Source organism: Pecten maximus, chromosome 15 (assembly GCF_902652985.1).
Source record: "Pecten maximus chromosome 15, xPecMax1.1, whole genome shotgun sequence".
In the NCBI taxonomy this organism is placed as follows: Eukaryota; Metazoa; Mollusca; class Bivalvia; order Pectinida; family Pectinidae; genus Pecten; species Pecten maximus.
Genome location: NC_047029.1, coordinates 34,532,588 through 34,549,219, shown reverse-complemented (window position 1 = coordinate 34,549,219; position 16,632 = coordinate 34,532,588). Strand labels below are relative to the sequence as shown.

Here is a 16,632-nt window from a genome sequence, read left to right as displayed (position 1 = left end):
TGCACATAAATACATGATAAGCACAATGTATCATATGCATTATGTGATGTTGATCCGAAAGGAAAGATCGTACATTGTAGGTGTACTTACATTGCGATCCAGGAATTCACACCATCTGCTAGACTGGACCATGATCACCAATTTCTAATCTATGTTGATATTTATCATTCTTACTGATGGAAGCATTGGTATTCCGTTTACATCTTGATAAATTCACAAGTTTGTTATTTTATTTTATATATTTTTTATTCGTAGGCTCTTTAGCTGACATTTGGAAGGCTGGGAACTGCCTTGGAAAGCCGACACACACTTCATACCAGTATTTTACGATTTTATGCGTCCTTCATGTATATACCAAAATGTTGTATAGTTGAGTGATATCCGTATCTCCTTTGGCTATCAGATATCACATGATAACCCCGGCTCTATCCACAGAGCCAAAGACATGTATTACGTTCCGTCAGCCGAGTGACAGAGTCCAAGGTACTTAACGTTATGTGTCATCTGCCCGGCCACGTGGGTTTTCATCGGATACTCCTTCTTCTCTCCATCTGATCCCACACGCTCGATTAATATAAGTTGATACGGGCCGCGGTGGCCGAGCGGTTAAGGTGTACCGACACTATATCACTAGCCCTCCACCTCTGAGTTGCGAGTTCAAAACCTACGTGGGGCATTTGCCAGGTACTGACCGTAGGCCGCTGGTTTTTCTCCGGGTACTCCGGCTTTCCTCCACCTCCAAAACCTGGCACGTCCTTAAATGACACTGGCTGTTAATAGGACGTTAAACAAAAACAAACCAAACCAATATATTAGTAAGTTGATATAACTTGTTTAGCAATTGTTGTAAAATGTATGAAGTGTATTGAGTGGTACATTACTCCTACAATGAATCTTATAATGAATCATTTTAGAAATTAGCAAAATTGCATAATCTTAAAGTATATTTTATCAGAAATATTCGCTCGCAAAAACTTATAGACAAATATCCTAAGGCTAGTAGACAACGCTGACAGGCGTACATGTCGGTACAAGTTGTCAGGGGTCATCTTAACATGTAGCTTTAATGTCATCATAACGGCTGTAATTATACCTAGGTTCTTATCTTATATCTGATATTTATATAATGACATTGTATCTTATATTTATGTTATAACATTGTATCTTATATTTATGTTAAAACATTGTATCTTATATTTATGTTATAACATTGTATCTTATATTTATGTTATAACATGGTATCTAATATTTTGGACAGTTCAAACTTAATTGATCACATTTTCCTTATCTATTCATTTAATTGACGGGTTTGCGGCCTTTCAGCTGACGTGTGTTCCCTTGTAACTCCCCCCCCCCCCCCCCCCCCCCCCCCCCCAAAAAAAAAACCTATGTCAAGGGCAGTAACCCGCACGAAAATATCCGAAAGAGCCCATATCCGATCATAACCAACTTAGGTATCGTTACTATAGTCAGAATGATTCTGACTACTATCTACCAGCACCTCGCAGTATATAAGCGGATAATCGGAATTGTTCGGACGACATCCGTGTTATTTAACTCCACCAAAACGTAGAATTGAGAGTACTAATACAAAAAATCACCGTTTTATACCAAAGTAGGGATAGGTATAAACTATTTTATTGGGGTTATATGGGTAGGGGCTTGTTTTAGGGTTTCCTTGAACATTGCCACACATGTTTAATGTAGTCACACAAAAATGAAAATGTCTCCTGTAGGGTAACAGTAAACATATGAAAGGTGAAATTAATCAGGACACATTTTTTGTAATAACATGTTATTCGAAACCTTAGCTTATTTAATTAAATTGTCATATGACAGAACCAATTTTTTTGCTGACAGTAACAATCACTTTTTATCGCCTACATGACTCCGACTAGCAAGGGTCGATGTTATGTTAGTGGTAAACCAGTAATTGACTTACACACTTCACAGTAACATGAACTAGACGGTAAACCAGTAATTGACTTACAAACTTTACAGTAACATGAACTAGACGGTAAACCAGCAATTGACTTACAAACTTTACAGTAACATGAACTAGACAGTAAACCAGTAATTGACAAACTTCACAGTCACATGAACTAGACGGTAACCAGTAATTGACTTACAAACTTCACGGTAACATGAACTAGACGGTAAACCAGTAATTGACTTACAAACTTTACAGTAACATGAACTAGACGGTAAACCAGTAATTGACTTACAAACTTTACAGTAACATGAACTAGACGGTAAACCAGTAATTGACTTACAAACTTTACAGTAACATGAACTAGACGGTAAACCAGTAATTGACTTACAAACTTTACAGTAACATGAACTAGACGGTAAACCAGTAATTGACTTACAAACTTTACAGTGACATGAACTAGACGGTAAACCAGTAATTGACTTACAAACTTTACAGTAACATGAACTAGGTGGTAAACCAGTAATTGACTTACAAACTTTACAGTAACATGAACTAGACGGTAAACCAGTAATTGACTTACAAACTTTACAGTAACATGAACTAGACGGTAAACCAGTAATTGACAAACTTTACAGTAACATGAACTGGACGGTAAACCAGTAATTGACTTACAAACTTTACAGTAACATGAACTAGGTGGTAAACCAGTAATTGACTTACAAACTTTACAGTAACATGAACTAGACGGTAAACCAGTAATTGACTTACAAACTTTACAGTAACATGAACTAGACGGTAAACCAGTAATTGACAAACTTTACAGTAACATGAACTAGACGGTAAACCAGTAATTGACTTACAAACTTTACAGTAACATGAACTAGACGGTAAACCAGTAATTTACAAACTTTACAGTAACATGAACTAGACGGTAAACCAGTAATTGACTTACAAACTTTACAGTAACATGAACTAGACGGTAAACCAGTAATTGACTTACAAACTTTACAGTAACATGAACTAGACGGTAAACCAGTAATTGACTTACAAACATTACAGTAACATGAACGAGACGGTAAACCAGTAATTGACTTACAAACTTCACAGTAACATGAACTAGACGGTAAACCAGTAATTGACAAACTTCACGGTAACATGAACTAGACGGTAAACCAGTAATTGACTTACAAACTTCACAGTAACATGAACTAGACGGTAAACCAGTAATTGACTTACAAACTTTACAGTAACATGAACTAGACGGTAAACCAGTAATTGACAAACTTTACAGTAACATGAACTAGACGGTAAACCAGTAATTGACTTACAAACTTTACAGTAACATGAACTAGACGGTAAACCAGTAATTGACTTACAAACTTTACAGTAACATGAACTAGACGGTAAACCAGTAATTGACTTACAAACTTTACAGTAACATGAACTAGACGGTAAACCAGTAATTGACTTACAAACTTCACAGTAACATGAACTAGACGGTAAACCAGTAATTGACTTACAAACTTCACAGTAACATGAACTAGACGGTAAACCAGTAATTGACTTACAAACTTTACAGTAACATGAACTAGACGGTAAACCAGTAATTGACAAACTTTACAGTAACATGAACTAGACGGTAAACCAGTAATTGACTTACACACTTCACAGTAACATGAACTAGACGGTAAACCAGTAATTGACTTACAAACTTCACAGTAACATGAACTAGACGGTAAACCAGTAATTGACTTACAAACTTTACAGTAACATGAACTAGACGGTAGACCAGTAATTGACTTACAAACTTTACAGTAACATGAACTAGACGGTAAACCAGTAATTGACAAACTTCACAGTAACATGAACTAGACGGTAAACCAGTAATTGACAAACTTCACAGTAACATGAACTAGACGGTAAACCAGTAATTGACTTACAAACTTCACAGTAACATGAACTAGACGGTAAACCAGTAATTGACTTACAAACTTTACAGTAACATGAACTAGACGGTAAACCAGTAATTGACTTACAAACTTTACAGTAACATGAACTAGACGGTAAACCAGTAATTGACTTACAAACTTTACAGTAACCTGAATAAAATACAGTGAGAAATAGAGATGAATAGCTTCATTCCCAAGGTTTGTGATGTGATTGGTTCAGTTACATGGTGGAATTTGTAGACCTAGAACAACTGGTCAGCCAATCTTAACATGGGAAGGTTTGCCAGAATTCCCTTTCTGTGGTTTTAAGTCTACCATCATCGGATGTTCAAAATACCCTTTGTTCGTGGTCAACCATTGATCCGTTGTTTGTCCGTAAACAATCCCTATTTATCACTTTTTCTTTAAGTAATGGAAGAATATTTCTCTGAATTTCCAGATTTTTTAAATAGAATGCCTGACTATTACAGTAAATATCAGATATCCACAAACAATGGTCAAGATGTAATACCATAAGACTTTCCCGTACCATTTCATTTTCCGTGCCATCTTTATTTCTAAAAAAAATCTTCAGTCAAAGATTAAAAACAACATTTCACACAAAAAAAAAAATATATATATATATACAAAATCCCCCCAGTTATTTTCAATTTTACGATTTTCCATTTCTAGTTAGCAAAAAACCTTAATTCCTTACCTTTTGAATTCCGAGGACCTGTTCCCATTTTCGTGATTTCCGTGACATCTTACGGAGAAATTGGCAAGACAAGGTATCGAAAGATTGCAGGTTTATAAATTAAAGGTCATGGTAAAGTCAGACGTATGTGATTGTTTTTTGTTTTTTGTTTGTTTTTGTTTTGTTTTCTGGTGGGTTTTTTTTGCGGTTTTCGTCAATGAAGCAAAAGATGCTTACTCTTTCGGAGATCCTGTAGCTACTTCTTGTACCTTTTAGGAGTCTCGCGAACTATTGGTCCACCCTAAGATGTGCTAATCTGGATAAGGCTTGCAGTTTACCTGGATTCCTGACAGACAGGCCATTTATTTTTAAATAAATATCACGTATTTGCTTTCGCTTCATTGAAATCTATATGAATGTAGTGTATTCAAATAATATGCCGTCAGTGAATCCCGTCTTGTTGGTATTTGACAGTTATTGGTGTCTGTATCCTGGTAGGGTTTTTAGTATGACATCTGTAATGATCGAAATGCATCATGGGTAATAAAAGCCCGAGTTGAAGCCGCCATGTTTGTGTTTGTGATGTCCTTGAGAAAAGGTTCCGAAATTTGTAACATAAAGTATCAACAGTCCCTCTTTCTTCATGTTATCTCTCTAATAATAATTATAGATTTGAAACGAATCATTTATCAATTTTGGTTGATTAATATGACTTTATATCTAATTTAACATGAAAAGATAAGTAAGCACGTAGATAAAACAAACAATGTTTACACGCTAGCATATCTAGTTTATTCAGATCTGCAGCATGACAACTATTTACTGTCCAAACAACGGAAAGGTGACGTCATGATGCCATCATTGTACATCATTTGTAGTATTCTCCTCTACCTTCAGGGTCGTACTCAGCCCACTCTTCTGAAGAAATAAAACAAAAATGAAAATAAATCATCATCATCGTCGTCGTCGTCGTCGTCGTCGTCATCATCATCATCATCATCATCATCATCATCATCATCTTATTCTTAACTCTGCATTCATGGGAACTCCCATCTTCGCTAGCCAAGGCTTCTGATTACGTTACACTCCACGAACCCTTGGCGGATATAGTCGTGTTCAAACCGTCGCGCCCTGGAATCCCAGGGCACCCAATCAAATCGCGTTTTACATTCTGGCTTGGTTTCGCAGTAAACAAAAAATGCGGCAACCAGTACAGAGCTACATTGCCGACTTTGTCATGGCATTTTACCTTAATACAAAAATCACAATCTTTGAGGGAACATTCGCAGTGTTTGATCAATTCATATAAGTCATTGATCACATATCTCATCGAAATGACACCAAACCTCGATGTGTGTTTGTAAACATCACCGATGAAGTAAATCGGTAACGCTTGTTTTGATTGGTCGAAAATTTCATGCGTGAAGGGTGGTAATTTCGAATCACCGCTAGAGGGCCAGAACTGACGCCTATATCTGCCAAGGGTTCGTGGAGTGTAACGTAACCAGAAGCCTTGGCTAGCGAAGATGGGGAACTCCTCGACGCACCCTTCCGTGAATCATCGGAGACCCATGGTTGATTGCACTATGTTACGCTACACTTATTGTGATAAGTGAAGTGTAACGTAGTGAAATCAACCCATGGGTCTCCGGTGATGCCTTCCGTGGAGTGTGAACCGTACATAAATCTCCTTGCATGTGATAAGATGTACATAATGCTTTGATTCGGACAAAAGGGAGCTACTGGACAACCTAAAACTCTGTCTTGATGCCGGACAAGCTTCTTGCACTGGTCAATAAGATAGATAACAAAATTGCTCTCTGGAATAATGAAGTCACGAGATATTTATTTCGGCCACGACTTTCAGGGAAATTGTGTGGTCCTCATGAATGAAACCCTTTGCTTGCTAAACCTTAATCTCTTTTGCACAACATTTATAAGCACATTGTAATAGTATTGTATTGCGATGTGAAGCTTTATGGAGAGTAAAAGACTGGACGAATAGGAAGGACGACTAGCTACAAATGATTACCAAACCTTTATATAAAACTTCGTTTATAAAAGTATAAAAGGTTTTCTAGAGAGGACACTCACCCCTTCTTTCATAATTTCCATTCGCTGTTACCATGGCAACGAAGGACTGGAATGCACATAGCAGCAAAATGTATACAAAAGAATTCCATTCCATCTGTAAAATAATGTAACAATACTCCTTATCTAAATACCAATGGTGATTATATATAATATTATATAAACTACAAAACAATGTAACAATACTCCTTATCTAAATACCAACGATGATTATACAATGTATATAATATAATACACACTGTAAAATAACAATACTCCAAAGGTGATTATATATTGTATGGAATACATTGTTTGTCTATCTGCTATCTTTTTATTTATTCATTAATCTATTGTCAGCTTCAGATTTGTAATGAAGTTTACTGTATTCGTTCCTTAACTAATGACAAGGCCAAAACAATAATATATATGTTTTTCTATAATCTTATTTTTACATAACTTTATAAAACATATCACGTGTTATTCTACATTTTTGCGTTGACATGGTTTTGCGATTTTCTTTCGAATTTGTTTATTAAAAGTTCGTTCTAATCCATGATGAACAATGTTTTATTCTTTAATGGCATTATAGGTTAAGAAAAGCATTAAACAAGTTCTAATCCACGAAACATTTTAAAAATTTGTTTTCAAATATCTAATTTAATCAATGTTTACTAACATGTGAGCGTGTGTTTTAATATGGGACATCAAACCACAACAAAGAGGTAACACACTGTCCCGAGAATTCCTCATCAGTCAACAAAACCATTAACTATTACATAATATAGATATGAATATAAGATATCTTACCTTGCCCGCGTCCTTCGTTCTCCCTGAATGGACAACCGAATTATGTATGGCGCAATTTATTTTATAGCGTGATGCGACTTACCATTTAAAATTTATGACAAACCATAATCATACAACCATAAGTAACGAGGGGAACTGAACAAAGTCAGGCATCAATTAGCTGTGTGTTAACGACCTCTATAAAGTGATGGGTGGTGCTCGGTCATGTAACCTGCCGGTAACTTGTTGGCAGTGTAAACTGATGTGATCCAAGATCTTACAGGGTGCACGTAAACACCTTGTCCTCACGTCGTTACATAACGCTCAGCCTTTGAGGAAACCTGGACATGTGCATGATTTCTGAAGAAGCATTTCCGGTATTAGTGATTGTGACTCCACTTCCGACCTTACAGATGTACGATAATAACAGAAAGAAATAAATTTAACATAATATCCCCACACTGTCTCCCCCATACTGTTCTAAGTCGGTATAAGTAATTGTGACTGCCGACCTTACAGATGTACCATAATATCCCCACACTGTCTCCCCCATACTGTTCTAAGTCGGTATAAGTAATTGTGACTGTCGACCTTACAGATGTACCATAATATCCCCACACTGTCTCCCCCATACTGTTCTAAGTCGGTATAAGTAATTGTGACTGTCGACCTTACAGATGTACCATAATATCCCCACACTGTCCCCCCATACTGTTCTAAGTCGGTATAAGTAATTGTGACTGTCAACCTTACAGATGTACCATACTATCCCCACACTGTCTCCCCATACTGTTATGTCTAAGTCGGTATAAGTAATTGTGACTGTCGATCATACAGATGTACCATAATATCCCCACACTAATTATACTGTTCTAAGTCGGTATAAGTAATTGTGACTGTCAACCTTACAGATGTACCATACTATCCCCACACTGTCTCCCCATACTGTTCTGTCTAAGTCGGTATAAGTAATTGTGACTGCCGACCTTACAGATGTACCATAATATCCCCACACTGCTCCCCATACTGTTCTAAGTCGGTATAAGTAATTGTGACTGGCGACCTTACAGATGTACCATAATATCCCCACACTGTCTCCCCCATACTGTTCTATCTAAGTCGGTATAAGTAATTGTGACTGGCGACCTTACAGATGTACCATAATATCCCCACACTGCTCCCCATACTGTTCTAAGTCGGTATCAGTAATTGTGACTGCCGACCTTACAGATGTACCATAATATCTTAACACTGCCCCCCCCCCCCCCCCCCCCCCCCATATTGTTCCAAGTCGGTATAAGTAATTGTGACTGTCAACCTTACAGATGTACCATAATATCCCCACACTGTCTCCCCCATACTGTTCTAAGTCGGTATAAGTGATTGTGACTGCCGACCTTACAGATGTACCATAATATCCCCACACTGTCTCCCCCATATTGTTCTAAGTCGGTATAAGTAATTGTGACTGTCGACCTTACAGATGTACCATAATATCCCCACACTGTCTCCCCCATACTGTTCTAAGTCGGTATAAGTAATTGTGACTGCCGACCTTACAGATGTACCATAATACCCCCACACTGTCTCCCCCATACTGTTCTGTCTAAGTCGGTATAAGTAATTGTGACTGCCGACCTTACAGATGTACCATAATATCCCCACACTGTCTGTCTCCCCCATACTGCTCTGTCTAAGTCGGTATAAGTAATTGTGACTGCCGACCTTACAGATGTACCATAATATCCCCACACTGTCTCCCCCATACTGTTCTAAGTCGGTATAAGTAATTGTGACTGTCGACCTTACAGATGTACAATAATATGCCCACACTGTCTCCCCCATACTGTTCTGTCTAAGTCGGTATAAGTGATTGTGACTGTCGACCTTACAGATGTACCATAATACCCCCACACTGTCTCCCCCATACTGTTCTGTCTAAGTCGGTATAAGTAATTGTGACTGCCGACCTTACAGATGTACCATAATATCCCCACACTGTCTGTCTCCCCCATACTGCTCTGTCTAAGTCGGTATAAGTAATTGTGACTGCCGACCTTACAGATGTACCATAATATCCCCACACTGTCTCCCCCATACTGTTCTAAGTCGGTATAAGTAATTGTGACTGTCGACCTTACAGATGTACTATAATATCCCCACACTGTCTCCCCCATACTGTTCTAAGTCGGTATAAGTAATTGTGACTGCCGACCTTACAGATGTACCATAATATCCCCACACTGTCTCCCCATACTGTTCTAAGTCGGTATAAGTGACTGTGACTGCCGACCTTACAGATGTACTATAATATCCCAACACTGTCTCCCCCATATTGTTCTGTCTAAGTCGGTATAAGTAATTGTGACTGCCGACCTTACAGATGTACCATAATATCCCCCCCACCCCATACTGTTCTATCTGAGTCGGTACAAGTAATTGTGACTGCCGACCTTACAGATGTACCATAATATCCCCCCACCCCATACTGTTCTATCTAAGTCGGTATAAGTAATTGTGACTGTCAACCTTACAGATGTACCATAATATCCCCACACTGTCTCCCCCATACTGTTCTAAGTCGGTATAAGTGATTGTGACTGTCGACCTTACAGATGTACCATAATATCCCCACACTGTCTCCCCATACTGTTCTGTCTAAGTCGGTATAAGTGATTGTTACTGCCGACCTTACAAATGTACCATAATATCCCAACACTATCTCCCCCATACTGTTCTGTCTAAGTCGGTATAAGAAATTGTGACTGCCGACCTTACAGATGTACCATAATATCTCCATACTATTCGTGTAGTGTAGATGTCATTAACTTACCAAACCGTTGGTTTAACATTTGTCGTGTAGAAGTCATTAATTTACCAAATCATTGGTTAAACACTTGTAGTGTAGAAGGCATTAATTCACAAAATCATTAGTTTCGCACTTGTAACATGATATTTTTCACTACCAGTGTACAGTCCGTATTTGTGCAAGAGTGACGGCCACATGACCTCAGGTAATAGTAAAGTGTCGGGACACCTTAACCACGCGTCACTTTTCAATGTACAAAGCGTAAACATATCTCGTTTTCGCTAAAATGTCATGTTAAGAGAGTGCTGAAAATGGCTGTTTCGACATAAAAATGTGGCGTTTTCGTTAAAAATGTTATTGCCGCAATATTAAGCAACCATAACATACTTTATAGATATTTATTACACACAAGTAGGTCAAAGGTCAAAAGAAACAAATCACAAGGTAATTTTTCAGTGACTATCATTTGTGTTATGACTGTTTGTTACAACCTTCAAGAGGAAGTGTACAGATTTGATGGGCTCATGTTTTAACAAATCAAAAAACACATTTTGACAATTTTGTAGATATATTATTTGATCAGACAAATGTTTGGTTAAACAAAACAATACAATGTACAACAAAACAAAAAGTGACGGAACAACTTGTCACAGATGTACAATGGATGATGAAATAAATAATGATACATATTTATTCTTTAAACATCTGCTATTCTTGTCAGTTAGCGCAAAGACGATGTGGACCTTCCTCCGTGACAGCCATCATAGATTCTGACGTCACAACCGGAAGTGAGGATTTACGTTCAGTCGAACCTGCCATACGGACGATAGTAATTTGAATCTGGGGTGTCCCAGGAGTTGTAATCGGGTCTGTTATAATCCGGAAAGATGTCATCTGGAAAATATCATCATACCTTCATTATGTTTTAAATAAAGGAAACAGGATATAAATTATAAGCAAGATAACACCGCTAGTATCGGAAAATGTATTGGAACGATAACACATATTTGTAAGTTGCCATTTGATACTACGTACCTAAATATTTCTTCTCTAATGTTGAATATATTACATGTGGTCAAATTATTCAATTTCCTTACCTATTATCTTATTTATTTTTGGGAAAAAATGAACTGTTTAAGCAATCAAACTATATTTAGGTTTCAAATTGCACCAAGTTATTATTTCAAAGACGTTATCCATGTCAAATAGCAATTATATTAAAAAACTAAAATGGAGAACTGAATTCTTTAAAGAAAGACGATGTCTTTAAATACTTGTCTATATATGTCTATATAGAAGGGCGACACCTCCAATTCGAGACGAGTGGATACCGGAAGCAGACGCCTGTATTATATTGTTCTACTTACCGTTCCCGTACCCTGCAAACCTAGATCCATAGGATGGGAACGTTTGGACATTTGTGAACGATGGGAAGGATTGATGCGATCGGAAGGGCTGATACGATGGGAATGAGGGATACTGAGCGCCCATCATGTAGTTATTGTACCGGATTGAATGAACTGTGACCGCGCATAGTACCAACACACACAGCAGACTGAGGCATAAACTTCTCATCTGAAACAGGCGAGTGAATGGAGATAATATTAACAAAATGATATATCTTTTTATCTATTAAATGATATAAACAATGCGTGTTGATATATAGCTTGTCCCTGATCGTCAAAATCTTTTATTTAATTTACATATACATTTCTCTATCACATGTTTTTCTTTAATTCGAACCTGCTCTGTCGTATAAAGATTTTATATACAAAATTATATTTAAAAAATACTCTGCCATAAAACCAATACCTCCGTATAAACAAAATGTTTTACAGGCGAAATATTCAATTCTTGGTCGTTGCTAATTTGTGCTTTTCGCTTTTTGTTGTGAATTAGCATACTTTTTCTAAAAAAAAAGCGTTTTCTTCAAGACACAAAAGTTCCATTGTTAGAAGCAAAATGGTGCTTTGTGCGTCTTAAATAGTAAGAGAAAAACGCAGTATGTACGTTGTTCAACGAATAAATTAAATGTGATACTCGTCAATAAGAATAGGTACTCGCCAATAAGAAAAGCCATTTTTTCCGCCGCACTAATAAGCCTTCATAGCTACTGCTAGTTCAGAATATTCAGAAATCTTAATAATACACACTTTGAAAAAAAGGAGGAAAAAAGATTAAAACAACAAGAAACCCATAGGCCCTATATCGCTCACTTCAGTTATCATGGCAAGTCACTCATTTGAGATATATTAGAAATATTTGCACCCCCTAGTTCCCAGAGTAGAAGCCTTTCTAAAGATTTGTATTGGGCTTTCTGGTTTTTATGGTATATGGGTGTTCAAAGTCAATCAGAAGCAGATAATCTGTCTCCTTGGCAATTGGCTTTTAAGTTAATACAACATCAATTTCCCTTCTCTCAATTACCATGAGGTTAAAAATCTACTTTCCTCCTATTTAATTCTGCCTCTCCGCATCCTGGAGAGCAGGTTCGTCCTATAATGCTGCAGACCGTCGTAAAGAAATACTTTAAACCAGATCATCCGTTCATACAATATGAAATCTGCCTCAATAACCATTCTCCATGCTAAATTTGATCAAAATCCATTTAGCCATTCAGTCCTAGTATCAATGTAAAAGAAATTTCGGCGGACGACGGGCGCTGTCATTGAATAAAATCTTTCACACACGTTTGGTAGAAAAAATGTTCCCAAATATTCATCTTAATAAGCTGTAGTTAAATATTAACACTGATAATGATACAAAAAAAAAATTAAAAACACAAACAACTTACCTTTACAATATAGTGTTGGTCTGTCAGAAGTGGTAATGTAGTGTATGTCGGACGCGTACTTATAGCCAGGTCTCAGGAGACGCCCCCCTTTGTTTGATAAATCGTTGATTAATGATGGATGTGTGTTGATGGAAATAACCTGTGATATACTTGGTGTCAATGTACTTTATGTACTTAAGGTAATCAATATCAAACAAAGTGACCTGTAATGATATATATTACTTTATACATTTAATTAATGAAAATAATTCATACATGTGTTAGAACAACATTTGACATTTGGAATACCTCACATCAATGTGGCCTACATGTGAGAAGGATTATCTTTTGCTGAAATCAATATAATTGTATAAATTAACGACGATAACACTTATGAATATAAGTATACAGATGATTTATAGCCATATACAAAATAATATACGGGGGGAAATATATTATCTTTGTAAAATATAATATGTGATCACAAACATATCGTTAAAACCTTAACCTGGTCCAGCCGTACTATTTTATCATTATATTAAATAAAGTTTTATGCAAAAAACATTACAGGTAAATACTTTGGTCAGTATGGAGTGTTGTGAGCTCCCTACACTTACCATTGTTCTACAATCGAGGGTCGAACACTCCGTAATAAGTATACAGCATATAGTGCTGCTCAGTACGTATAGTTATCTCAAGTCCCGACAAATGCTGGTTATCATGAAGACATTTTTGACATTGTCAGTATATTGCATAGTTGGTGATATTAGGGGTGGAAGTGAGAGGTTGATTTAATTTGCTGTTTTTGCAGTCATTAACAATAAATGTAAAAACAAAAACCCAAAATCAAAAAACGAAGACAAACATTAACAAAAAATAACAAACAAAAAATAAAAAAATAAAAGACATTATGAAACAACCAAAAAAAACCAAGGGAATATGTATATATATTACTCGATAACACATCGCCAAGATGCGACGAAAGTACTCAAGACGTGTTGTCGAGTTTTTTTTTACTGCAGAATGTGGCATTTAATACAGGAACAACCGTGAAGAATTAGCCTCATGGAATTCAATATCTATACAGTATCACAGAAGTGTATTATTGGGCAGAATTTGACTGTGGTCTTCCAAATATCCGTAAACATTATTATTTACTTTTCATCATTTCAACTTTGGATGAAGCTAAATCAAGATGACACTTACTGTGGAACGGTACGAGTGTCAATTTGTGAAAATGTACCAAGTTAATCTAGGTCAAGTCCGTAAAATGTTATGTTACGAAAGTACGATTCGCGGTATTGACAAAAAGAACATATTAATATTCATTCCCTGCTAATGGCCTTTTTGTGTATTTGTTGTTAAAATTTCTCGGAGCAACATAGCGATACAATTAGAGGTTAATTCCTGGCTTTATTCTAGATTTACATGTTGGGCTGGAGGAAGGAGATGAAGCAATGATCCCCGAGTTTGTCTCTAATCGATGTTCTGTACTTGTCAACTACAGGTAGCAGTGCCATTCTGTGCCGGTTGACCTTTTGTTGAGCAGAAAAAAAATAGTCGTTCCATGTCGAAGAACTGTGTTAATGTATGTATTTACTATCTTATTGTCTCATTGACTGCTCATACTTTACCGACAGTTGTCCAATAATAAACGTACACATTAACAAAGGAAAACTGACCTGATAAGGAAACTCTTAATGTTACAATTGTTGATTGGCCATTCTGTCGACAAAACATTACAGTTAGCGGAACCAATTAATTAATATACAATGTTAGATACACACATTGGTAAATCAATATAGACAAATAATGGTAAAGGGAATAGTATATACTTCCTCAACAATGGTGATCAGTATCTAGAAAAAAAAAGGTACGACTTTACATCATTGTTATATACAGGTAATGGATTTAGTGTTATATGAGTGTTATAGTACAAAAGATCAACAAAGTGAAATCACTTCAAAAGCATTATATATTTATATATTTTCCTCAATAGTTAACCACCATGAATGTTATAAGCTAAATTATACCATCAAAATAGAAAATAGATGAGGAATTTTATTTCAGCTATTGTATGTGAAAAAAATGCCGTTAAAGTAACAATGATAAAGAAAGTGAATGTTCCTATCCGATTTCTTAATTTGTGCTAAAACCACTTCCTATCTTCAAACTTTTGTTAAAATCGAATATTTTAATGTTAAAATGCTATCTTTACAACTTAGGGTAATACATTTGAATTGATATCCTAAAATTAGTCATGCTTAAAATAATGTTTGAGATAAATATTTAGGGAAACTTATAGCAAATGAATATAAAGAGACTTTCAAACATTAATGTAGTGTGTAAGGATATACGATTTGGACTGTCAAATATTATACATTGTAGGCAGTTAAAGGATCGTTTATTACATAAAACACATTATTTGTGTTTATACTAGATAGTATTTGACCATTTGTATTAGTATTGAAGGCTGAATGTGTGTTCCTACCACAGTCCATTACATTTCATATAACTACAGGTTACATATCTAACTTCTACTGGATGTAGTAGATAAATGACATGTCATATAACTACAGGTTACATATCTAACTTCTACTGGATGTAGTAGATAAATGGCATTCTATATAACTACAGGTTACATATCTAACTTCTACTGGATGTAGTAGATAAATGACATTTCATATAACTACAGGTTACATATCTAACTTCTACTGGATGTAGTAGATAAATGGCATTCTATATAACTACAGGTTACATATCTAACTTCTACTGGATGTAGTAGATAAATGACATTTCATATAACTACAGGTTACATATCTAACTTCTACTGGATGTAGTAGATAAATGACATGTCATATAACTACAGGTTACATATCTAACTTCTACTGGATGTAGTAGATAAATGGCATTCTATATAACTACAGGTTACATATCTAACTTCTACTGGATGTAGTAGATAAATGACATTTCATATAACTACAGGTTACATATCTAACTTCTACTGGATGTAGTAGATAAATGACATGTCATATAACTACAGGTTACATATCTAACTTCTACTGGATGTAGTAGATAAATGGCATTCTATATAACTACAGGTTACATATCTAACTTCTACTGGATGTAGTAGATAAATGGCATTCTATATAACTACAGGTTACATATCTAACTTCTACTGGATGTAGTAGATAAATGACATGTCATATAACTACAGGTTACATATCTAACTTCTACTGGATGTAGTAGATAAATGACATGTCATATAACTACAGGTTACATATCTAACTTCTACTGGATGTAGTAGATAAATGGCATTCTATATAACTACAGGTTACATATCTAACTTCTACTGGATGTAGTAAATAAATGACAATAGATGTCCAGCTTGTTATAGCGATTATCATGATCAGAGCACAAAGGAGAAGGCTTGCAGAGAGCCTTTCAATTTCCATGGCTTTGTCAGCGTCACAGCAACGATAGTAACGTCACAATAGATCCACGTTCAACTTCTCGTGTAGTCGGTATTATGTCAAGAGATGCACTTTTTTAGGATATTCACAACATCGATGATTAAAATTGAATAATTAAATGCCGAATTCGAGAAGAAAACCGACGTTGACAACGCTGATGGAA

At 36.1% G+C, this 16,632-nt stretch overlaps 2 long non-coding RNA genes across 2 annotated transcripts; both read right to left on the bottom strand.

The window, feature by feature from the left end:
• Positions 1-5,359: 5,359 nt before the first annotated feature.
• On the bottom strand, positions 5,360-7,657 carry LOC117343190. Its single transcript, XR_004536004.1, has 3 exons — positions 7,436-7,657; positions 6,653-6,746; positions 5,360-5,476 (listed from the first exon to the last, which is right to left on the bottom strand). It is a non-coding gene; the product is annotated as an uncharacterized LOC117343190 (long non-coding RNA).
• Positions 7,658-10,772: 3,115 nt separating this feature from the next.
• Positions 10,773-13,103, bottom strand: LOC117344148. The gene is made up of 3 exons (XR_004536124.1): positions 13,018-13,103; positions 11,591-11,798; positions 10,773-11,117 (listed from the first exon to the last, which is right to left on the bottom strand). It is a non-coding gene; the product is annotated as an uncharacterized LOC117344148 (long non-coding RNA).
• Between the last annotated feature and the right edge of the window lie 3,529 nt (positions 13,104-16,632).